The 23,768-nt window shown below is 37.1% G+C and overlaps 1 pseudogene; it reads right to left on the reverse strand.

Annotated features, from left to right (window-relative positions):
* Positions 1-15,766: 15,766 nt before the first annotated feature.
* Positions 15,767-23,768, reverse strand: part of LOC107705356 (kinesin-like protein KIF16B) — a 35,562-nt pseudogene continuing 27,560 nt past the window's right edge.

The raw sequence follows: 23,768 nt of genomic DNA on the forward strand, positions 1-23,768 counted from the left end.
TTTAAAGAGACAGTTTTTACTACTTTAAAGAATTCCCATTCTTTATTGTATACTTTCTTAATACATTAGCTGTCGATCATGAAGGCAGACCAAATTTATATTTAAATGTGTGGCAGTTTAAATGCTTATGTTCCAGCATACTGTGTAAATAGTTCTGATAGGCTGGTAATGTTGCAATGCATTATGGGTATATACTGTCCTGCTCTCACCCTCTTACACAAGTGCAGTGCCTTTAATGGAGTGCTTTATGAAGTAAACAAGTTTTTAAAGTTTGGATCTTGCTATTGGTTCATTTTAGAATAGATTTTTTCCCCAAAACATATAAGCATTTTGTTATTATGGAACTTAATTTCAGTTCAGTGAAAATATCAAGTCATAGTGAGATATAGTACTTGTAACAACTACTTATTTCATAAAAGAAAAACAGAAAATATATATATATTTTTCAATTTTACAACATATTAACTCATAATCATGAGAAATTTTCTTATTATGAGATACTAACCCATAATTATGAGACTTTCTCAAGTCAAAATTAATTAAAGAGAAAATCAGAAAGTCATTATTAAGACATTATTAAACGAGGAAGTCATTATTAAGTTATAATTATGGGTTTGTATTTCATAATAATAATTATGAGACTACGCCATGAGAAAGTTTCATATTATTTTGATATGCTAAGTCATTGTTATAAGAAATATTCTCAATATAATGAGATGTCAATTATGAGAAGGTTTCTCAAGATTTTGACTTACAGAATTTTTTTTAAACAGTGGCAAAAACAGGCTTTCATATACTGTAAATATTACAAGGAATTGTAAAGTTAAGAATTTTTAACATTATTATTAGTGACCGAATTAACCATTTCAGTTGTTTTCACAGTATATTGAACTTAAATTCAAACAAGTTAGAAAATTGTATTTTCCATGAAACATCCATCTCAAATACATCAACACAAACACATCCTAATCTATGTTTAATTTAAATGCATTGGATGAGAACGGAAGTCTAATTTTATGTTTTGGACCGGTCTGATGTGCCATTTACCAGTTGACATGTGGCACAATTAGAAGTGTGATGAAAATGGAGGTGAAGCTGTTGGCACAGATGCTCCCACCCCTGCCACTCTCTCTCCACCCGAGCTCACAGCCGCGCGTCTGCCCACCCGAGCGTGTGTCAGGAGAGGAATCGATTCCCTTCACACTGGGCTCTGTATTAATTAATGCTCCTCACTCCCACTGTCACAGACCCTCCCATCTTCTTCCTGTTTTACTTGTTCCTGTTCCACTTCTCTGCTTGTTTTCTCTCATCTCCGGATCACTTCCTCTTTTTTAAAGACTGTTAAAGATCAATCACAAGGCTGCTTTCCCTTTATAATAAAACAGCCCGGATGAAAATACAGTTTAGTGGATTAATGCTGACAATCACCGTGCACACATGAAAAAGCATATATATCCTCCCAACATTTGTGTGTGTGTGTGTATTTATACTCACTGTCTTTTCAAGCAACCAGATGTCTGCAGGGCACCATTTCATTTATACGAGAAAGACAGAAAGTGATAGCGATAGTAAAACTGTAGTGTGCTACTGCCCCCATCTGATTGCATATGTGCATATCAGTTTATCCCTGTATGAGGACACAATGCAGAACTTCAATAGCCTGAACATTAAGGACACGTTTAAAAACATGTAAGAAATGATATTATACACTATGACCATACCAAACATTTTATACACACCATCTGCAACAATATACTTAATTTAAAAGGAAATATAAAGTCAATGTGAGGAAGATAAGCGAGCAGGAGTGACTGCAGGCCTCTCCGGGGATGCCGAGAAAGAGATGGCTCCACTAAGCAGTAAGGGGAAAATCAGATCACCTTGAATTAGCATAAACTATCTTCAGATGGAGATACACACGCTCTAAAGGCAGGCAATCCCAATTGGAATAACTTCTAGTGTTGGATTACTATTGGGTTCAGCCGGGTCATTTAGCACTTAGAGAGAGTCCCCGGAGGTACCGAGAGCATTCAGGTTGGACAAATTGCACCACCGCTGTGGCAGGGCTCCACCAGAGGGAGGGTGCCTGGGGAACTCACTGGCTCAATTTACACAGTTCAGAGACGAAACTTGGCACCTGGAGAGAGAGGTGGAGAGAACTCTGGGTAACTGAAGTGACAATTACACAGTTATGCAAAGATTGTGGATCATCACCGATTCAGATTAGGTGACCCTGACAGGGTCAAAGAGGCGAGTCTGGCCCTGAGGGATGGGAAATGTTGTATGGTTCTTTTTAAACAGGTTCAGCTGGAGCTTTTTGAGAGAGGGAAAGCACAGATGGCACTTATCATTAGCAAAATGTGTACTCAGAATGTTTTTTAAAGTTGCTGCAGTGCTGAAGATGCTTTTCAAACTAGGCCTACTACTAAACAGTTGAAGTACTTGACGAAAATAACTGTCCAAGTTCAGAACTGTAGGCCCTATATTTACAAAATTAACAAATGGCAATAGTTTTTTAAAAACTAAATTAATTTGGCCTTCACGTGTCATTGGACATGTCATACTTCCCACTTCTGAAGTCTGGAGTTTGTCGCTTTGTTGTCCAAAGGAATAAGTCATTATTGTCTATAGAATGTATATATATATATTTTTTTTTTTGTGGGGGGGAATCTTATTAAAGCCCAAATGTCTAGAAGATATTTACAGGAGCCTCACGGGTCCTTAAAAAATCGTACATTTAATTTTATTAAATTAAATTAAATTTTAATTAAATGTAATTTAATTAAATTTAAGGTCATAAAAAGTCTTTAATATCTTGTTAAATGTTACTTTTGTTAAATATATATATACACACACACACACAAAAAAAAGTTTTTATCAATAATGTGATGAGAGCACTTTGCGTTTCGAAGTAAACATTTATTTTTGTTTAACGTTTATTTTCGTTTAACATTTATTGTGTTCGCAATCATTTTGCGGGTAGTTCGCAGTCGCCTGTCAGCCATTCACGTGATTCATGGGGTGAATAAATTTATCTTTAAATATGACATCCTCGATGGCATTTTCGTTTCATATAATCTTTATATAATGCTATTCTATGCGCCATATTACTGTAAGCGAGTGAATTTTGGTGGAGCGTATATGGGTACGTGGGCCCTGGCACATTGGGGGCCCGCCGAGTCCACGGGCACCTTTTATTTGAAACAAGGGAACGAATTCTTAATTCGTAGCCACGATAAGTATTTTTTGTTATTCTCACTCATGTGCTGTGTTGCTTATAAACATGATATAATTTCAGTTCTGATGCTTTTATATGAAAATAAATATGATGAACAAGACACTCAAAGTGCTTGCTATTTAATTCCATACGAAAGGTGTATTTATCATCCATTTTTACTTTAATACAAACATGTATTTTAGATTTTTATAGAAATATGACAACAATCACATATCTCACACAGAGATCGCACTAGATCGTCATAGTGTTTGGGAACATTCCTGCATAATTTAAATACATAATCACATGGAACCAGATAAAAAAAGAAAACATTTTAGAAGAGAACGCAGCATCACGGTTGTCTGAACCAATGAGCATTAAGCTGTGTCGTCAGTCAGTCGTTTCTCATCATGCTTTTGATCAGCGCAGTCGGTGGAGAGCAACGACGAATAAAACATAAGAGTCAGTACAGCAATACTTCACCATGTTTATATTTTTTGGCTTGCTCAACTCAGAAACACAAATGTCTATGTTATTTTGAGTGGCTGTTCATGTACAATTTCCAACTAGGAAAATCGTATTTCTGATAATTCCAATAGCACGTCAAGGCAGCATGTCTCTATCTCTGAGCACAGTTCAGTTTAAATTTCAAGTGCTTTGAGTCTGTACATCACCATTGGCTATTTGTTGCCAATTCCTGTTCATTTGGGAGTTCCACCCATCATCTTTTGAAGGTGCTACAGAAAAACCAGGCTTCCAGTTGGGAAAAGTGCATTGATTGAAAGCCCAATGACTAGAACACAACAGGTGCTTTTCCCAATGCAGCATATTATTCTGCTTTGAAGTCCTCCAGGGATATTCCTATTGCTAGCTGGGAAATGGAAGTTACATCATGGTGTACGTTTTAGCGATTTTGGTCTGAATAAAAAGAATTCAATAGACAATTTTATATATCTCTTTTAACTTCTCGATGAAAGACAATACGTTTTTAGCACTAATATAACAGAATGAAGAGAAATGGTGCACATTAGGTGTATAACTGATGCGTTACCTGTGTCTTTTATCATCCTCATGCTGCCACAGCTTTGGTTGCACAAGTCAGTCAATGTTTTCCGCCAAGCTTTATTGCTATTCTTCTTAGTAAAATGCATCCAAACTAACTTGTTACGAATTATAATCAATAACATTTGCTTCTACTGTAATTAACATATTCACGTCGATTAAAGCGGATCATGTTAATTGACTGAACAGAGAGACAGTGCTTGGTGATGTTGTACACTTTAATTTGCTACAATCATAAAGCACAGCAAGAGTGATATACTTTATAGGCTAGATTATTTAGGCTAGATTATTTGCACATGCAATTTCTGCATTTTGATGAAATTGTAGGGGAACGTCTTTCCTTACAGTCTTAAAACAATCACTAATAATCTAAACGGAGAACTGCAGCTTGGGAACTTTCAATCTATTGTGTAAACTTGGCAATGTTATTCTGCCGTCTGGAGAGCGGTCAAGTGCAAAGTGACCAGTGGCCATTTCTCATCTGGGTTGATAAAATGTGTTTCTTGGCTGAAGAAGTTCTTCTGTGGAGCTGAATTGTCTCTTACAGTTCCAGAGTGTTTTGAAACTCCTGATAATTAAAACAGAAAAGTGCACAACCTTCATTTTCAGTATCAGATGCAAGTGTGATTGAAAGTTTAGGTGAAATCATGGTGTTGACAAATCCATCAGGAGAAGTCATATGGCATCACATATCCTCTCTGATTAGTGTTACAGTTGACAAACCCAGCTTAGGGTTATATAGATATACACATGTCAGTTTTCGAATAACTGTATATATGATCAGCGAACTTGACCCATCTTTATTTTTGTCTCCTCTTCTGTTGACCTTATAGAAGAGAAAATAAATCTCTGAACTGCAATGGGTAAGATTACATTATCTGCCGATGCACGTCTGTTGCAGTATATTCCAGCGCGAGCTGTCACTTCAATAAACATTAATGACAGGCAATGCATCAATCATTCAAACATTCCTACTTCTCTTTCATATTTGACACGGTAACCTCCAGCAGCAAAGACAAGCACGGAGTATCTCAAAGGAGATATTAGTCTACTTCATGTGGTGTTGAATATCTCAGCAGCCAGGAATAAACAGAAGCGCTTGTGCACTTGGGAAAGTGGAAGAGTGTGTCCTGGAGCAAAAGCTGGCCTCGGGGTTGTAGACTGAAGTTCATGAGCTGTATTTGAAATCAAAAGGGAACTGAGCTTGGCCGAGGTCTAAGGTGAAAAGACCAAATCTTCAAAATAAGATATTTTTTAATAGTAAAAGGTCCTGTGCTGACTTTGTGTTATGAAAATTATATGCTGGAGAATTTTGGTGAATGACTCAAGGTGTGTGAAGCAATATTTTGTTTTGCTGGGTGATACAACTGTAGTCTGTGGTTATTGCTGACATCACTGTGGATGCAGCACCACACAAAAGAAAGTTCACAAACAAGGCACAATTTGATGCAGGATTTTCAGAAAGATTGAAACTAAAAGACGATGATGTGCCGACTATATTGGATCCGACAGTAACGTTGCACCCCACAAGTGTGAGTAACTGTTTTTATTACGTGATTTACTATTGCTTTGTCTGTTATTACAGATTGGTTGATGTATTGAGTATTTATGTGTTTTAACCTAAATCACAGTAGCGTACATCTATGAAAAACTGCAAAACTGTTAGCCTGTCATACCAGTGGGCGTTTACTTCTGAGTCTATAATCCACCACACCTATTCAAACAGAGCGTTCCGATGAGGGGGGTCAAAACAGGACAGAAAATAGGCTATCCTAAATTGTTTTTGATGTAAAAATCTAACCCGACTAAGGTCTATACTGCACTGCAGTACTGTGAGTTTTCTGCAATACTTGTTCAATGTCAACACATTACAGCAACACCACTACTAAATAAATCTACAACGCGAAACAGACAGCGCAACCAGAGCAGTGCAATTCCAACAAACAAATAACTCTAATTAATGCTTATGAACCATTTCATTTTAGATAAAGCGCAACCATTGTAGTCTGATTTCTGAACAAATTGCTCTCATGAACTCCATAAACAGGTGCTTATACATACAGATTTTAACTATCAGTATACTTACTGACTTGGTTGTTTGGTATTTTATTTTAAATAAATAAATAAATAATTAAATGTCGCACGTTTTGATTTTCCTATATAAAATTATGCTCACCAATTAGGTTTGCTTGTTAGTACCAGCATCATTATTTGTTTAAAATACTAGTAGGCTAATTAGCTGTGCAGAAAAAACTAATCTGAATAAAGAAGTGGTAAAAACTAATACAAGTTACAAAACATGGCCTATGAATAAAGTTTGTTGCAAACTAATTACGGCTTCTCTTGCTTGTGCAATTTATAACGGCGTGCTGCCTGCAGTCACACTTAACTTCTGCGGTGTGATTAATGACTTGACATTGGAGGAACAGACCATAGTCAAAAAGAAATGACAGTGAGAGAGACAAAGAGACGGAGAGAGAAACTTCTCTGACATCAGCATTCTGATGGAGAGTCCTTCCAAAGGTTATGATCCACCCTTCTGCTTCCTGCAGCATCAGAAGCATCCACCACTGTGTATGGTGTAGTGAATTTTAAATCATAAATTGTGTCAGAAAACAACCTTGTCTTGTTTGTGAGAGTGCTCGAGGGCAGAGTAAATAGTACGAGTGTGCCAAGGCTCTGAGGGAGAGGAGTGAACGGAAGTTAGGTAGTTCATTTTCACTGGGCAAACATACAGCAGTATTTATGATTTAAAATTCACTACACCATACACAGTGGTGGATGCTTCTGATGCTGCAGGAAGCAGAAGGGTGGATCATAATGGACAGTGAAAGACATGTGGGAGTGGGTCTAAAATAAGGGAGGGACACAGTGGGAGGCAGAGAGAGGTATAGAGGGGAGAATGTGGGGAGTTATTGCTTAATATAATTATTGCTTAATATGTGTTGGCTTCAGTCCCTCCTACTTATCCTTTAAATTACATTAAATTATTTTTAATATTATCATTATTATATGTAGAGGGGTTGGCGATGTGACCAAAATCTTATTTCATAAATTCAGTTTATGAAAACGTTATTTTTGCTTTAAATAAGGTCTTTATGATATCATATTGATACCATAGAAACCATAGATACCATAGATATTGATACCATAGAAATTTCATAGCCTAATTCTTGTCATCAGTGTCAACATCACAAAAAAACTAATACTAGCTTAAATAAAAATAAATAAATAAATAAATAAAAAACTCAAGCTCACTGAAGACAAGTAAACAGTTAGCAATTAAAAAAGAATAAGAAACTAATTACAAGCAACAGGACAAAAAATACAGTATAACATATAAATAAATTCTACACACATTGTATAAGGTAATCAAATGTATAAAAACACTGCATATTCATCACTGTGTAAATTAAATATATATATTTCTTCTTATTAAAATTACAAAAGTGATTTAGTCAAGAGCAGTGAGAGATTTAATCTCTTTTGTTGTTTGATTAACATGAATGACAGACAGCAGGAATATTAGACTGCTGTCACTTTAAGAGCTACCCGGATCCAATATACTGTTACATGTTTTCTTTCTCAGCTGTTTTCTTCCACTTAAGACCTAAATTGCTGAGTTCATGAGGATACTTGCAAAAACGGGCATTTTGGCACATACAAGTGTGTATTTAACCTTTTAAAAGCACCTCTAAAATAGCAAAAATAACTCTCTATGAGCAGCGTTTATACGTGCATGCACCTCTCTGACAGCGCTCAGAAACATTCTCTCAGACAGCATCTTCATATAGCGAAATGAGTTCTCTTTCACTGCTGATTGCATTTCAATGGCTTAAAGGAACACGCCACTATTTTTGAAAATAGGCTCATTTTCCAACTCCCCTAGAGTTAAACAGTTGAGTTTTACCATTTTCGAATCCATCCAGTCGATCTCCGGGTCTGGCGGTAGCACTTTTAGCTGTAGCTTAGCATAGATCATTGAATCTGATTAGACCGTTAGCATCTCGCTCAAAAATGACCAAAGAGTTTAGATATTTTTCCTATTTAAAACTTGACTCTTCAAAGTTGCGATTTTCTAGGCCGATGCAGTGAGAGATTTAATCTCTTTTGTAGTTTGATAAACATGAATGACAGACAGCAGGAATATTAGACTGCTGTCACTTTAAGAGCTACCCGGATCCAATATACTGTTACATGTTTTCTTTCTCAGCTGTTTTCTTCCACTTAAGACCTAAATTGCTGAGTTCATGAGGATACTTGCAAAAACGGGCATTTTGGCACATACAAGTGTGTATTTAACCTTTTAAAAGCACCTCTAAAATAGCAAAAATAACTCTCTATGAGCAGCGTTTATACGTGCATGCACCTCTCTGACAGCGCTCAGAAACATTCTCTCAGACAGCATCTTCATATAGCGAAATGAGTTCTCTTTCACTGCTGATTGCATTTCAATGGCTTAAAGGAACACGCCACTATTTTTGAAAATAGGCTCATTTTCCAACTCCCCTAGAGTTAAACAGTTGAGTTTTACCATTTTCGAATCCATCCAGTCGATCTCCGGGTCTGGCGGTAGCACTTTTAGCTGTAGCTTAGCATAGATCATTGAATCTGATTAGACCGTTAGCATCTCGCTCAAAAATGACCAAAGAGTTTAGATATTTTTCCTATTTAAAACTTGACTCTTCAAAGTTGCGATTTTCTAGGCCGATATGGCTAGGAACTATACTCTCATTCCGGCGTAATAATCAAGGAACTTTGCTGCAGTTAATCCAGAGAATAACAATTTTTTCTGAGACCGAGAGAAACCGAAAGATGAGTCATCATTTAAAAGCAAAAGCTTAGGGCAGCATGATATATCAACTTCCAGTATGTCCTTCAGAGTCTTAGATGCCTGTTTCCAGAAATGATTAACTTCAGGGCAATCCCAAAACATATGTCTATAGGTTCCTATAGAGTTTCCTGAGCAGAAATTACAATTGGAAGATGAAGAAAGCTTCATTAAATATCGTTTCCTAGGAGTGAGATACATCCTATGAACCATTTTGTAGTGAATTAATTGATGATTAGGATTTTTTTAAACAAGTTTAAGATTGGCCCATATTGAATCCCAACAGTTATCATCAATGCTGTCGTAATATCTTTCAGTGTTTTGTTCAAAAATAGTGGAGTGTTCCTTTAATGTCACTTGTTATTAAACCGAAATACTTAAAAAACGTGTGCAAATGATAAGTTTTCATGAGCACAGCAACATCACATGCGTGTAACCGTGATAGGGAAGATAGTTGAAAATCTCTACCGGTTGACAGATTTCTACCGGTTAATCGTGTCTACCGGTATATCACCCACCTCTAATATAGATCAAGACTAAAGAAATTAGGATTTTAAACCACTTACTGAATTAAGAAGCATCTGAATTCATAGATGGATTAAATATAATTCAGAGTTTCTATCACTTAAAAAACTGCCTGTCGCCTCAATACAGTAAAGTTTTTACAAAATCACTCTTTAAAAGACTTGAAAGCTTGAAAGGATGAAAGCTACCATAACTTGTAACTTACAACCTCTCAAGACAGATGCAATTTCTGGGTTCAGTCTTTTAAGAAACTGCAAAACTGACAAGAAACGTTGCTATTCTGCTGTATTCCACTGTAGCAGTTGGAGGCTATTGCCCCCCGCTGATTCATCAGTGCTACAGAGGCACAATAAGCAGTTCGAAATTATGACCACAGACACTTATAGAAATGTGTCTTAGAATCAATGACCCTCCTGTGCACAGTGTGATACTAGAGTTCTGAGCTTTAAAGAGTAAAGCTTTAAATTTACCTGAGTGGACTTCACAGCCGCAGAACTCTTAAAGGGATTGTTCACCCAGAATCATTTAATCATCCTCATGCCATTGCACAACTTCATGACTTTCTTTTTCTGTGGAACACAAAAGGAGATGTTTAGATGTATGTAATGCTTACACTATTCTTGTCCCCAAAATGAATTGAATAATCAGCAAATAAAACTTAAATTTACACTTTTATGGTACTTTTTATTAGCTATGCTTTTTTTGGACAGCCCCTAGTCACCATTCATTTGTATGGAAAATGTTTTATTTTTTTTATTTTAATAATTTTAAAAAAATAAAATTCACTAAAATGGTCATTTTTAATATTGTGTTTTAAATTTTTGGTAACACTTTGCAAAATGGTCCCATTAGTTAATGTTAGTTAATGCATCAGCGAACAGTAACAAAGATTAATAAATGCTGTAACAAATGTATTGCTCATTGTAGTTAATGTTGGTTAATAAAAACACTGTTCATGTTAGCTAAGGTCCATTAAATTAATATTAATAGATGCGATTTCTTTTATTTTAATAATGTATTAGTAAATGTTGAAATTAGCATGAACTAAGATAATGTTAATTAACAGATGATATGCTTTAAGTATTTTTCATTGTTAATTTTTTTTTTTTTACAATTGTGGACTGTAAAATAAGTCACGGCAACATGTTTTTGATAATTAAAAGGAGTTAATGTTTTAAAATATGTTTCTCAATTCCAAAAAAAAAAAGTAGATTGTCAAAATTGTGAAATAGCATGATTTCACTTCAAGGTCAAGACCTCAAGTAGGACAGGCTAAAATCATTTGCTATGTTTTTTTGTTTTTTTTTTTGGTTAGAAAATATTTTAATATTGCTCACAATCAGTAATAGATTAGATAGAAAAAAATAGATTGATGTATTAATTTACAGATATGTGCTTTCTTTGTGTCTTTTTTTTATAACAGAATTTTTAAACATTACTGCTGAACAAGACATGCAGAACAAACCTGCAAGCATCTCCAAAAATAATTACATCTGATCTCCAGTACTGGTTTCATTTGCATTTACTGAAACTCTAATTCTCACGTTTTCATGCGAGTGAAATCACAGCCCAGCACCACAAGGGCCTTAAACGAACACTCCATTTCTAGAGTTTGGAGTGCAGCTGGCAGCCAGGATCGGAAGTTTTCTTAAACGACCTGCTGGCTTCAGCTACACTATCAACAGATGGAAACTGTGCCTCTGCCCCCCAGGGCAACGGTTAAAATTGAGCTTGTGAAATCTGTCACAAAGCCGAAGTGGCAAAATGTCTCACGGTTTCTGCAAAATTCTAATGTGACTTGTGCAGAGTCCAGAAAAAGGGGGGAAAAAAGCAAGTGCGGAGGGGGGTGATGGGATAGAATGTTCCAATTTAAAAAATGACATCAGATGACAACATCATCTTTCTAAAGGGCAGAGAAATACGTTTGGCCAGAGGACAGACATTCACAAATGAGCCAGATGACATTCAGTGCTGGCATAATAAGTGTGTGTGTGTGTGTGTGTGTGTGTGTGTGTGCCCTATGAGGCTTCCCTTACTTGCCAAATTCCATCAGAGTGGCCAACGCAAAGACTAGCCTGACTACAACAGATTGAGTCTCAATAATGATAAGAGGAATCCAGAGGTTAAAATAACAGACAGTGTGTAGCTAACATGAATTAACAGACAGGGAATCACTGGAGATTTGCTGTGATTGTTCACTGGAAAAACACTATAAAACTTAGGAAAGTACCCTCACTGCTAGAACATGGGGAACATCACATACCGCCATTAAATTAAACTAAAATCCAATGTTTACTGACATGATTGCTCCATTTCTTGTAAGACAGTGACCCTCAAAGTCAAAGAATCTTATCATGTTGAAAGCAAGTGAAGTTTGAGGACAGTTTCTTCTCATCATATGGTGTTGAGTTCCCTCACTTGCGCAATACACTTATGTAAAAATGCGCTTGCACGTGCATCATTACAGTGAATAACGACTTAAAATTTGTTTTAATTCTCACCCAACGCTGGTATTATAGCTTGCGAGTCGTATGGATTAATGATACTTTAATGGTACTTTTATGTGCTTTTTGGAGCTTGACAGTTACAATCACCATCCTCACATCCCTCATCTATCTCCTTTTGCGTTCCACAAATGAAAAAAAAAAGGGTTTGGAATGACACGAGGGTGAGTAAATGATGACAGAATTTTAATTTTTAGAGTGAACTACGCTTTTAATATCGTTCCTGCGTAGCAGTGTCACTTTTTCACTTATTTTTGGATGCTTTAAAAGCCATTTTCAATAATATGTTTTATATGTTTTGCAACACAGAAAGTTTACAGAAAATAATCAAAATGGCAAAAAGTTAGTTTTTTTATTGCATTGAAGTGTAACTTTTCAATATCAACAAAACAATGAAAACTGAAAGAACATATGCAGCTTTTATTGTGTTTTAACACAAAAAGTAACAAAATATAATAAAAAACTTTGCTGTTGGCTACTTTATGCCCATTAAGTAAACAAAAGCATTTGCTTAATGAATAAATAAAATGGATTAACTTTTTTTTTTTTTTTTTTACAAAAATAATGGAAATGGAAAATGGCACCAATTAACATGTATACAAAACAACAGCATTATCCTCAATATTAAATTATTGTTAAATTGGACTAAAGACACAAAAAGGCCAAACAGTAACATCATGTTCCTTATCAAAACTGCTCAGGAGTAGCCAGAACAGTTAAGTAAGATGTTACTAAGAAACAAACCTATAAACTGCCATCTCGGTTACTGTTATTGTGTTTTCATGATGCGTATTAATTCTCGCTCACACAATTTCCTCTACATTTTTGCTTTATAAATATGGCTTTCCTTTTAGAGACCCTATTAGAAAGAAGCAGCACTATATTTCAATGTCATTACTGTTTAACTTAATGTACTGTACTCTAACTTGATGGATCTTCTGGGATCAAGCAGCTAAGGTTACAAACAAAGGCATACATGCATGATTGATGGCTCTCTCCGAAAAAGAGAGTGAGAAAGAGAGAGCCAAGCGACGAGGTAGCTAAAATGAGAAATTTTCTCAGGAGCTGTCAGCTCACCAAGAGGCTCCACCTGTTTCTCCCATCAGGCACTGGGCACTTCCTGAAGCCATTAAAGCAGAGGAGGTGTGAAGTATATTAATGAAAGAGGACGCATCCCACCTCACAGGGCCTGCGAAGGCGAGATAAGAGGTCTCGCTGGACCAGAGGAGAAGCTCTTCTAGTACGCACACACATTCTCAGAAAAAGCCCCACACATCATTCCCTGCCTTTTGTCCGCTTGACCTGATCAGCGGTGCAGAGCGGGAAGAGGGTGCCTTTCTATTTGCGCTGTCATCTTTACTTTATTTGTTATATTTCAAACAGGCTTGCGTCTAATGTGATGGATAAAGCATTCAAAAAGTGCCCATAAGGAGACTACAGTGGCACAGAGCCCTCTGGCCTGTACAATTGATTGACCAGCATGACAGCAATACAGCGTCTACTATTGTTATCTTGGTAGCTAGCAAATATTGGGGCCGCTATTTGATTGAATAATGATACTCAGCATCACACAGCTCCCATTCCGCAAAAACGTTATTTGTTATGTGATGACTCCAAATCAAATAAAACAAGCAGAAATGAGCTTTTCTCTCATCACGATGACAGATCCATTTTCGTTATCTGCACAATACATGAGCAAAAGAATCATACTGTAATTTATTTCATTAGCTTAATGATGTGAGAGTTTTTGTCTAAACCTACTGAATGGTCTGAATGCCACTGTCACTCAAACAAACCTTCTCTTTGATGCAACCTTACAGTTGGACCTCATATGCTAAACAATAACATAATATTGCTGTAAAATATATCTAAAAATGTTTTTTGAAAACCTTATTGACTATAATTAAATGGCTGAATATGAATCTTTAATCACACTTCTTGCGCTAAATGGCTCATGACTCGTTGTTTTAGCTTGATCACTTAATGTTATATATGCAATTAAAGGAGCTGGTGGTAATTGCTCATTACGGTTTTTAGGAGTGCTTGTTTAGATATTAGATTTTAGAAACAAAATAGTCCAAACGGGCACTAACTAATCAAGAATTGTCACCCTGCTTTTATGAGGATTGTGCTGGTTTGGAGTATAGAGTCTATGATGCATTACAGCAGGCAAGTACTGTACGTAGTTAGCAGTCTTTCAGTAAAGATGACAAGAGGGAGAACAGCCTTTTTATGTCTGCAGATTTCACTTTAGTTCATAAATATCAAGGCTGGCAGCAATTTTGATGATAACAGAATGTTCTTTCTTTCTGTCTCTAAACTTCACCTGCTCCATGTTAAATAAAACAGCTTTAATTAGGCCACTAATATGACGAGTGTTAATTTCATGTGAGTGCACATCATTTTCAACCATTTTAGCACTTTTAGTTCTTTAAAAATTTATTCACGGGTAAAACTTTGAGGGAAAAAGAACTTGAGTGCATCTTTTACAAATCAATGTAAATGAAAACATGAATGGGGAAGCAAGGTAGATGACAATAATGCATGCAGATTAAAGCCTGCATAAAACATATACATATATATATATATATTTTTTTTTTTCCTATGAAAAACATGACACAACAGTTGATATTACTTACAGTCTGCTATAAAAGCTTTTTGTTTCTGTGGGAATCTGTCCTTAGGACAGGGGCTTTTCACTCAGACAGTATTTCAAGTCTGAAAAGCTGAAAAGCACTGATTTCTGAGAAAGCACATGATGTACTTTTATTAAAAGGAACTCTCTCCCTCTTTCACTGGCATTCTGTCAAAGAAAAGCCCTAGCTGATTGCACTGTACAAGCGCCCATAATTTTCTACACACTATAGCAGCATTTTTTAGACAAGGTAGGAGGAAGAATGTCTTCCTCCTGCTCCTCTTCTTCAGTGGCATAAAGTCTACAACGGAACATGACTGGCAAAAAAGGAGGCACAATAGAACCATAATAGGGCTGCATGATAAATCGCATGCGATATTTAATGCGCATCTTGTCAGAAAGCCGGTTCTGTAATCAGCGGTAAATCTCCATCACGTGCGTGCTTTCACATTGAGCAGCATTAACTCCTAAACCATAACTAATATTTTACACAGCAGTGTCTGAAACAAACGGGACTGTGAGCTATTAGCTAGCAACGTGATGCACTGAGAACTTAAATGATCCAGCAGTGGAAAAAAAATCTCACCTTGACCCTGGCATCTCCTTACACCATGACGAGTTCAAGAGATGAATACTGATAGCTGCTGGATGCTGCAGGCATGCAACATGCATTTTCTGTGATGCAAGGCTATACGAGTCAAAGACCGGGTAGTGAAGAGCGTGAATATTGAAGAGAGGGAGAAGCCGTTTTATGCACTTTTTTTTTATTTATTTTTTTATTTTTATGCTCGGTGGTACATCACTTTCCAACCGAAACGATATAACTTAAATTGTGCAATCTTAGAAAATGAACTGCACTATAAAAACATACTGGTGAGGCACAGGGCTAAACACATCAAATGTAAATTAGAAGCAATATCATACTTAAAGGGTTAGTTCAGCCAAAAATGAAAATTAGGCTGCGTTTTACTCACCCCCGATGCATCGAAGAAAATGAACATGAAAATTAGGGTTGAGTGCTGGTTCTTAAACTTATACATTTTTATAGATGCATTATACAGTAACTCTGAAACAATAATCATTCTTGATCCGCCCATATGATATTGCCAGACAAACATCATTACTATTGTCAATGCAATCTGAACCAGCCTTATGAATTTATGATCTTAATCATTGGCACTGCTTTCAATGATTACTCTTCCCTGTGTCTGAAAAACTGATCACAATGCAAGTCATATAAAACTTAATGGAAAAGTAAAAAAGAAAAAAAAAGAAAAAAACAACAACAATAAAATGTCTGTATTTCTCAAATCCTAGCAGCGCCAACTCATGTCATGTTTCCGGTGCACTCAGCCTTTTTTGTAGTCTCCTGTCAAATTCTCCTCACTGGGCTGTTAATTATTTTGCTGGAAGGTCCTTGATCAAATGTTTGACAAGTTATTAATCAGGAAGGTGGCCTCAGCGGAGCTGCTGAAAGTTAATTTCCACACTTCATTCCGGGGAGATGAATCAGAGTTGGTAGGAGATTGGGCAGCTGCTTCATCAGCACAGCAGACCTTTGGAGGTTGAGAGTGACCTCCAGTACCACCAGATTTCTGAGCCAACACAACATCCAGACGCATACTTCCGTATCCATCTCTGACCAGCACGCAACGAACGTCAGAGCGCTTACTCAGGTCTATTAGCCTAAACTGGGCCTCGTGTGCCACCACAGCTACTGAACGTGGAGATGGATGGTAAACAGCATTTTCCCGCAAGAGACCCAGGTGGGTGTCAGTCAGGACAAGCTGGACAAGTTCAGAGTCTATCGGTGCCACCTGTGAATCAGGTACAACAGGGTTGGTGTGCAGCTTGAGACTTGATCTCTGAAATCTGACAGTTGTGTAAAGGAGCAGTTGCACATGTGCAAGTGCCGGACATTCACCCTGCATGTTACCATGTAACAGGAAGACCAACTTAGCCAGGGTTTTCTGGAATGAGCATGTAAGGCGCCCACCAGAGGGTAGGAGCAAATCCTTAACATGGGAGTCCCAGTTTAGGGACAATGGTACCATGTCATTTGACAGCAATGGATGGTCCAGTGCACCGCTGTCGAAAGGGCAAATGACCTCGAGTAAGGTTTGGGACAGTTCTTGACTTAAGCTTGCGTTGCAGGTGTGCAGGACAAGTATACTGTTCTCTGTGTTGCCTGTTAGTCTGACAGTCTGCCCAGCAAAACCTATGTAGATCTCCTGCAGTTGCTGAAAGGATAATTCATAGTAAACATTTAAAGAGTGTGTGGGGCTGGAAGCATCAGGCAAAGGATCAAAGGTGATCACAAAAAGCTTAGTCTGGAAAATGACCGTAACTGCGGGCTGTGGATCTGGTTGAGAACAGGTGGCTACACCGAGCCAGTATAGAGACACTCCTGAAGTACCCTAGTATCCCAGAGTTCTCCATTCACCACTGTTTTCTCCCCCTCCAGTTCCTTATTTGTCACGTCCGCTGACGGAGTTTCAGTTTCTGATTTATGAGGGGCTGAGTGCTGCTTCTCCCACTGGATGTCGAGACTTGTCTGAAGCGACTTTCCCAGACTTTTGGCATCTCCTGCAGGGTTGTTAGTGGCACAGTGTTCTATAAGTGCCCTGGGCGTCTCAGGAACGTGCTGAGACTCTGAAGGTCCACTGAAACTACTGTCTGTATTGTTCTGAGGAAACAGTAAGTCTGTAGAAGCAAGAGATGTGGAAAATATCTGTAAGGAGAAAAAGGGAATAGTGTCAAGAGAGTTTAATTATTAGGTCACTACATTTTCCAATACATTTCAATAAATGTATAGTCTATTCATGTTCTCAAAATTCTACTTTTATGCAAATGTTTTGATACATTTTTATTACAGTTACCTTCTCTATTCTAAAGTCTATCTCTCAGAAGTGTGCTTTAAAAGCTGTGAAAAAAACCTCTCGTCTTGCTCACCTCTGTTTATCTTGCAACTGTTTATCTCTGTTTAAGTGGACTAAACACTTCACCCAATATAAATAGAAGAGTCAGGGCTGAAAGCAGTGAGACATAATTGGTTGGAAACACCTGCTTCATGAATCTTTATATTTGTTAGGAAGGCTCTGCATGCTATTTGCGTTAGCTGCTTTTTGACATGAAAATATGATTAAGCCATTGCTTTGATGCACTCTCTTTCCAGGGGGAGGCCATAAAGTCATGTAAAACACATGTAATAGGTATAAAATGTATAAATCATAATCAATGCTAGCTGAGAGTGGAAAAGGGGGCCTTTATAAGTGAAATATTTGCCATTTTAATTATTTCTGTGGAAGGCAAATGAAGCTTGAGGCAGTCAATTCATATTTGTAGGAAAAATAACATCATGTTTCTGTGGTAATAAGAAACAACCCCCAATAGCACTGTCTGTATTTAAAATAGCTTTGATATACAGTAAGTTCAACCCAACATTATACTTTGGATGTCATTGCTTTATTTAAAAACTGAGCCAGTAGCTGTATTAATTAGGGTCTAATTGATAATAGTAGACACAGTGTGGCTAATATTCACATAGTCACTTTATTTGAAAAAAATAATGAGCTGCTCTTTTGCTGAAATTAAATAACATGACAGGAATAGGACAGTATGTTCATAGCTCAATTGGAGGCTTCCGAAAGACAATTTACATTAACATTTTTTAATTCTGAAGTGCAAACATAAAAACAGCTCTGACCCCCACTAGATCCCTGAGGCAGCTGCACTGCCTTCAGGCAATGGTCAACTCCATCTATGCTTATTTTTCAAAATGGTGTATTCTTAATATTATGTCTCCATACAGAAGCCCTAAAAAATGCACTGTCCAGCCAGTCAGACACAATGTAGCACTTTTTTCCTCTCTTAGATCTAAAGTACAGTTTTTTGAAGAGCACGTTTCATTCAGTAGTAAACAGATATACTAGTGAAATAGATATAAGCGCAAAGTGTAGACTAACAATACACGCTTACCCTGTGACTCTCTCCTGAGAGACAACTGCTTTTTAGTGCTTCTGCGTCACTTTTGGACTGGTCAGAAACCTTTCCGGAGCTGCAAAGGGAAACATTTTCTATTTCAGATGATACAACAATATAGAAATTAAAAATTTGTAATTATATTACAAGGATTAAAGAGGGGGGGGGAGCATATTTCTTCTAAATTATATTTACACTGAACCATGGCCACAAAAGAGTGAAGCAATTAGGTTTATATTCAAAACCATGCTGCTGTAGTCTTTGTTTTGAAGAGTGATTTTAATTATTTTAGCTACGGTCTTGACACAAGAGACCTCCAACAGGTGGCAAGGCAAAAAGACTAAACTGCACAATGTCCCGCATCTCCAAAAGCGTCTATTAGATTTGAATAGCAAAGGACCCAAATGTCTGAATGCGATTAGGGCCACTCAGCTAGCTGTGAAATTAAATAGAATGTGCGCATGTAGATTTGAGGATTTACATATAAGCACTTCATTCTCAGTTCGTTCGCACAGGGATGGAAAAGCAGCTTGGTGGGAAACGAAGATGACTTTCTATCAAGCTCAACAGGATTCTGAACAGAAAGCCAAATATTTAATGGAGCCTCGTACACAACTTGTTGGATAGCAGAGTGTGTACAAGTCAAAACCCTGTAAAATGCCAGAAACGCCCCCAGTAGAAAACAACAGCAGGGTACTGATCTTATACTCGAGCTTGGGATCTTGAACAACAGAACATTTCAGACACAAAGGTAAATACAACATATTTAGAATGCAGGTCGCAATGGCAGTTTCATACAGTGGGTTAGGGATGTAAAAATGTGAAATAGATTTTTTTTTAATTCAATGCAGCATTTTACTAAGGAATCATAATTTGTCATAGCACATGTTTACACCAGCAAAATTTGTATGGATTTTTACAGCATTTAGTAGTGCATTCAATGGACATGGTTGACATAGGTACAGGTCAGATACACTCCAGACTACAGACACAGTGCAGCATTTGATAGGACATTGAAATTCTGAACCTTGACTGGTGCCACAAAGAATCATCCTCTAGGTTTCTACCCAAGCAGTGTGACTCCTTTTGGTCTGTCTCCTGTATAATCACCTCTCTATGCATCCTCTCCTCCTCTCTACGCACTGTCTGTGATCTTTTCCCTCCCAAAGTCTCTGCTGTCTTTCTGTCATCTTCTGAGTTTACAGAGGTGGATTCTTCCACAGATATTCTCGCTTCTGCAAAGGCTGAAGGTTATCCACATTTTCTGATGCCCTTTGGCGCTCACAAAACAATTAACAACGGCATTATCTTCATTATTTGCTTAGTAAACACTTGCTGCATCCATTTTTAACATTGAGCAGTACAATGTAAATAGGTATGAATTCTAAGACAATTCAGTGAAAGAAGCAATGGCAAAAAAAACTTTTTTTTGTACTGGAGAAACATTCAAATAACTGTGGCAAGAACTAAAACTTTCAATCAATGACTAAACAAACACCAAAACTCAATAAAGAGCTACATCAAATACCCTAAGCTGCAATATTTCAGGACTGTGCACAAAATGTGCAGGTATAATCAGAATTTAACTTCATCCGATATAAAAAAAAACAGTCAAGCTGAATGGAAAAACTAAAAAAAAAAAATTATTACACAGCTATTTGTGTCTCTTAGCTGGTTCAGGTGTATTTAACTAGGGGTAGAGTGAAATTCTGCAAGAACGTGGCCCTTCAGGAGAAGGATTGGACACCCCTGGACTAACACGTCTAGTTACAAACACTTTTCACATTTAAACATACACCAGCTTTTGACATGGTTTGCCATCCACAAGTACAAGTACCTCTCACAATTGATTTGATTAGCATTTTGCATTCAGAGTAAACACACATAATATGCTACTATATCAAATTATATAGTTTATTTTTTTCATTAGATGTTAGATATATAACTTTATGAAAGTGACATGTGGCCAAATGGTGACCCATACTTGGAATTAGTGAGTCTAGGTTCATAAAAAAAGTATTAAGTGAAGCATTAAAAGTAAATTTTTTCCTAAATAAATGGAGTGCAAAATATCTTATGGAAGAAGATAAAGCTACCGTGCTGACTAAACGTTATATAACATAATGAATCAGAGGATGGATGGGGATAGAGCACAGTCTGTCTCACAGCAGGTGTCTCACCTGAAAAGACTGAAAGACTCCACAGAGAATGCAGTGGAGTTACTCGACACGAAGAGCCCAGACTGCGGAGAACATACAGACAAATGGATGGTTGAGCATGTACACACAGCACTGTGATACAAACCACTCTCACAACAGAAAGACAGCTGTTTCTAACACACGGCAATTACAGCACACTAATTAAAGCAAACATGCCATTAGAAAACACTACAAATCACCATCATTCAATATCGAAATGAGAGAGTAGAATGCGAAGAGACTAGTAAACATGATTGCAACGTGCCTCAATGAGCATGGAAATGAATAGCAAATCGTCTTTGTTCTAATAAAAGTTTAAAGAGATCGTTCATACAAAAATAAAAAATGTCATCATTTACTCATTGTCATGTTGTTCCAAATCTGTATGACTTGCTTTCTGGCATAGAACACAAAAGGTGATGTTTAGCAGTAAGACTGAGCTGCTCTTTTCCATAAATTGAAAATGGAAAGGGACCAGGGGCAAAAAAGCACCATAAAGATGGACCATAAGTCCTCTGAAGCCATGCAATAGCTTTGTGCATGGACAAAAATGAAAGGTTTACTTTCACTGTATGGAAAACATACATTACTTTTAGGTTCCTCTCAAGACAGAAGTCATACAGGTTTAGAAATGATGAATGATCTAGTTTATACATCCAAATCTGTCAAATATGTTCAATCACCTTTGAATGTACACTAATGGTGCAACTTCAATTTCAAAAGATTAAAATATAATTTTTTAAAGTTGCATTTGAAATTCAGTTGTCTGAAAAATCTGAGGTAGACAAGTGTCCCCTCTGTTTGAATCTGCAATTTGTGAGAAGAAAAATTTTTTTTTTCTAGAGCAGAAAACGACTTTATCTTCTCCAGAAATCCCTTTTTGTTCAGAAAATTTGATGCCTAATGTGGCAATTCATCTTCAATTGAGAAAAAGAGGCAAATATAGACATAATATTTCATGTTGTTCACTTTTACTGTTAAGTTTTCATAATACTGATAAATAACCATTTCAACCTGATTCACTGGCTTGTTTTACATCATCTTAACGTAAAAATTCAGTCATAAGATTCATCTGGGCACAAAACATCAAAGGAAGTTAGTATATGCAAGCAGTCTTCAAACTATTATATGCCATTGTATAATATGGAAATTAGCAGTTTGCCTGAGTAAAAACAAAGTTTCGCACAACAAAAATGACTGAATGGTGCCGCTGAGAGCTCCGTGAGACAAGTTAACAGTTGTTTGTGAGCATAAGAATAGTTCACGCAGAGAGAAGGCGCTGTAATCTCCGTGCAGAGAAGAGGAAACAGCTGCTGTCTAACTTTACAATGAGAGACTTAACAGTCAGGAAATATTTAATTACCTGTCACAGCAGTGAGAGACAGAGAGGAGAGAGGGAGGGAAAGTTAGAGAGAGTGTCGGAGGCTGGCGGAGGCAGTAAGACAGAGGAAGTGAAGGTGCATACTTGCAAACCAAACGACAGAGACATGTTCGGCTCTTATCAGAAGACACTGAGGTGCACAATTACTTTACCTCTCTGAGGAAATGAAGAAAAAAGGTGTAAAAGATAAAAAGAAAAAAGAAAACTGGTGCTTTGCAAACATACCAAGAGGGATTTATAATTTTAGCTTGAGGGAAGAGTATATGTGCCTCTTTGAAGAAGAAAGCTCTTGTTCTACCTCGCATGGAGGAGCACGCAACCAATTGGCATAGCAATTACAAGTGAGAGCGGTTTCTGATGACTTGCATTTTTTAACATAAGTTTGTAATTCTGTTCACCCTTTATCCAGCAGCATTTTAATACAAATTTTTTACAAATAGCTTCAGAAGAGGTTGAGTTTCCCCCACCTTGCGTTTCTCTCGAAGTTGAGCTGCTTCCTGAGGATGGTTGAAATGGAACAAAGTGGCCTTTCCAAGCTGTACTTTCACTCCTGATAAATACAGAAATATAAATATATGGTGAAAAATACAGCAATAATTAAGCAAGATCAGTTAATTAAGACACAACATAGGCAGCTATTTTGCAAAAAAAAATTTAAATCCAAATAAAAAAATAATCTGTTGCATTAGAGAAATGCAAAGACTTGGCAGCCTGTCTGATTTGCCATTATGATCTATATTTCTATATTGGTGCCTCTCTGAAAAAATACTACGTTTCACAATTGTGTTTCACTTTTGTATGGTATAAATAACTGTTTACCTTCACAATAAAAGCCTAATAGAAGCAGTCTGGGAAACACAAATAATGATAGATAGACATGAAAAGAGAGTAAATATGCAATCCTGTCCATTTGGCCAACCTATCGCTTTCCTTTCTAGTAAACACATTATGCTAAACGTTACTGAAATGTAACTTTCCTGGGGGATTGTAAGAATGTTGAATTCTTTCCGGAGCAGATGCCCATTTCTCTCTTTCTCTCCTCTTTCTTTCTGTGGTGAAAAAAACTAATCTTGCCTCTATTAATGACTTCCAAGGGGTGACAAAGCCCTTGAAAGGCCTGCATCAGATGGATTTGGGCCATGGTTGCTGTGGAAATTACTATCATTTGTTCAAAGGAAATGGCTTCAGATGCCACCATGTCTAAAGAGGGGAACATTGGCAAATTGAAATTTGTGAAAAGGAGACTAGCATGGTTCTCTCACTCTCTTATAAGTCTCCTTTCTTTTAGTTGGCTTTTCTCTCTCTTTTTTTAATCTTACACCCAGAATAGATCTAGCTTGTTTTGTCTGAATTCTGGAGGTTTTACCCTTTTTGAAAGGTTAATCCCACACATGCACTTCAAACCCCCTCTGCACTCTATCTGTTTCATCTGCC

This window comes from Sinocyclocheilus rhinocerous, unplaced genomic scaffold (genome assembly GCF_001515625.1).
Source record: "Sinocyclocheilus rhinocerous isolate Xijiao unplaced genomic scaffold, SAMN03320098_v1.1 scaffold564, whole genome shotgun sequence".
Taxonomy (NCBI): Eukaryota; Metazoa; Chordata; class Actinopteri; order Cypriniformes; family Cyprinidae; genus Sinocyclocheilus; species Sinocyclocheilus rhinocerous.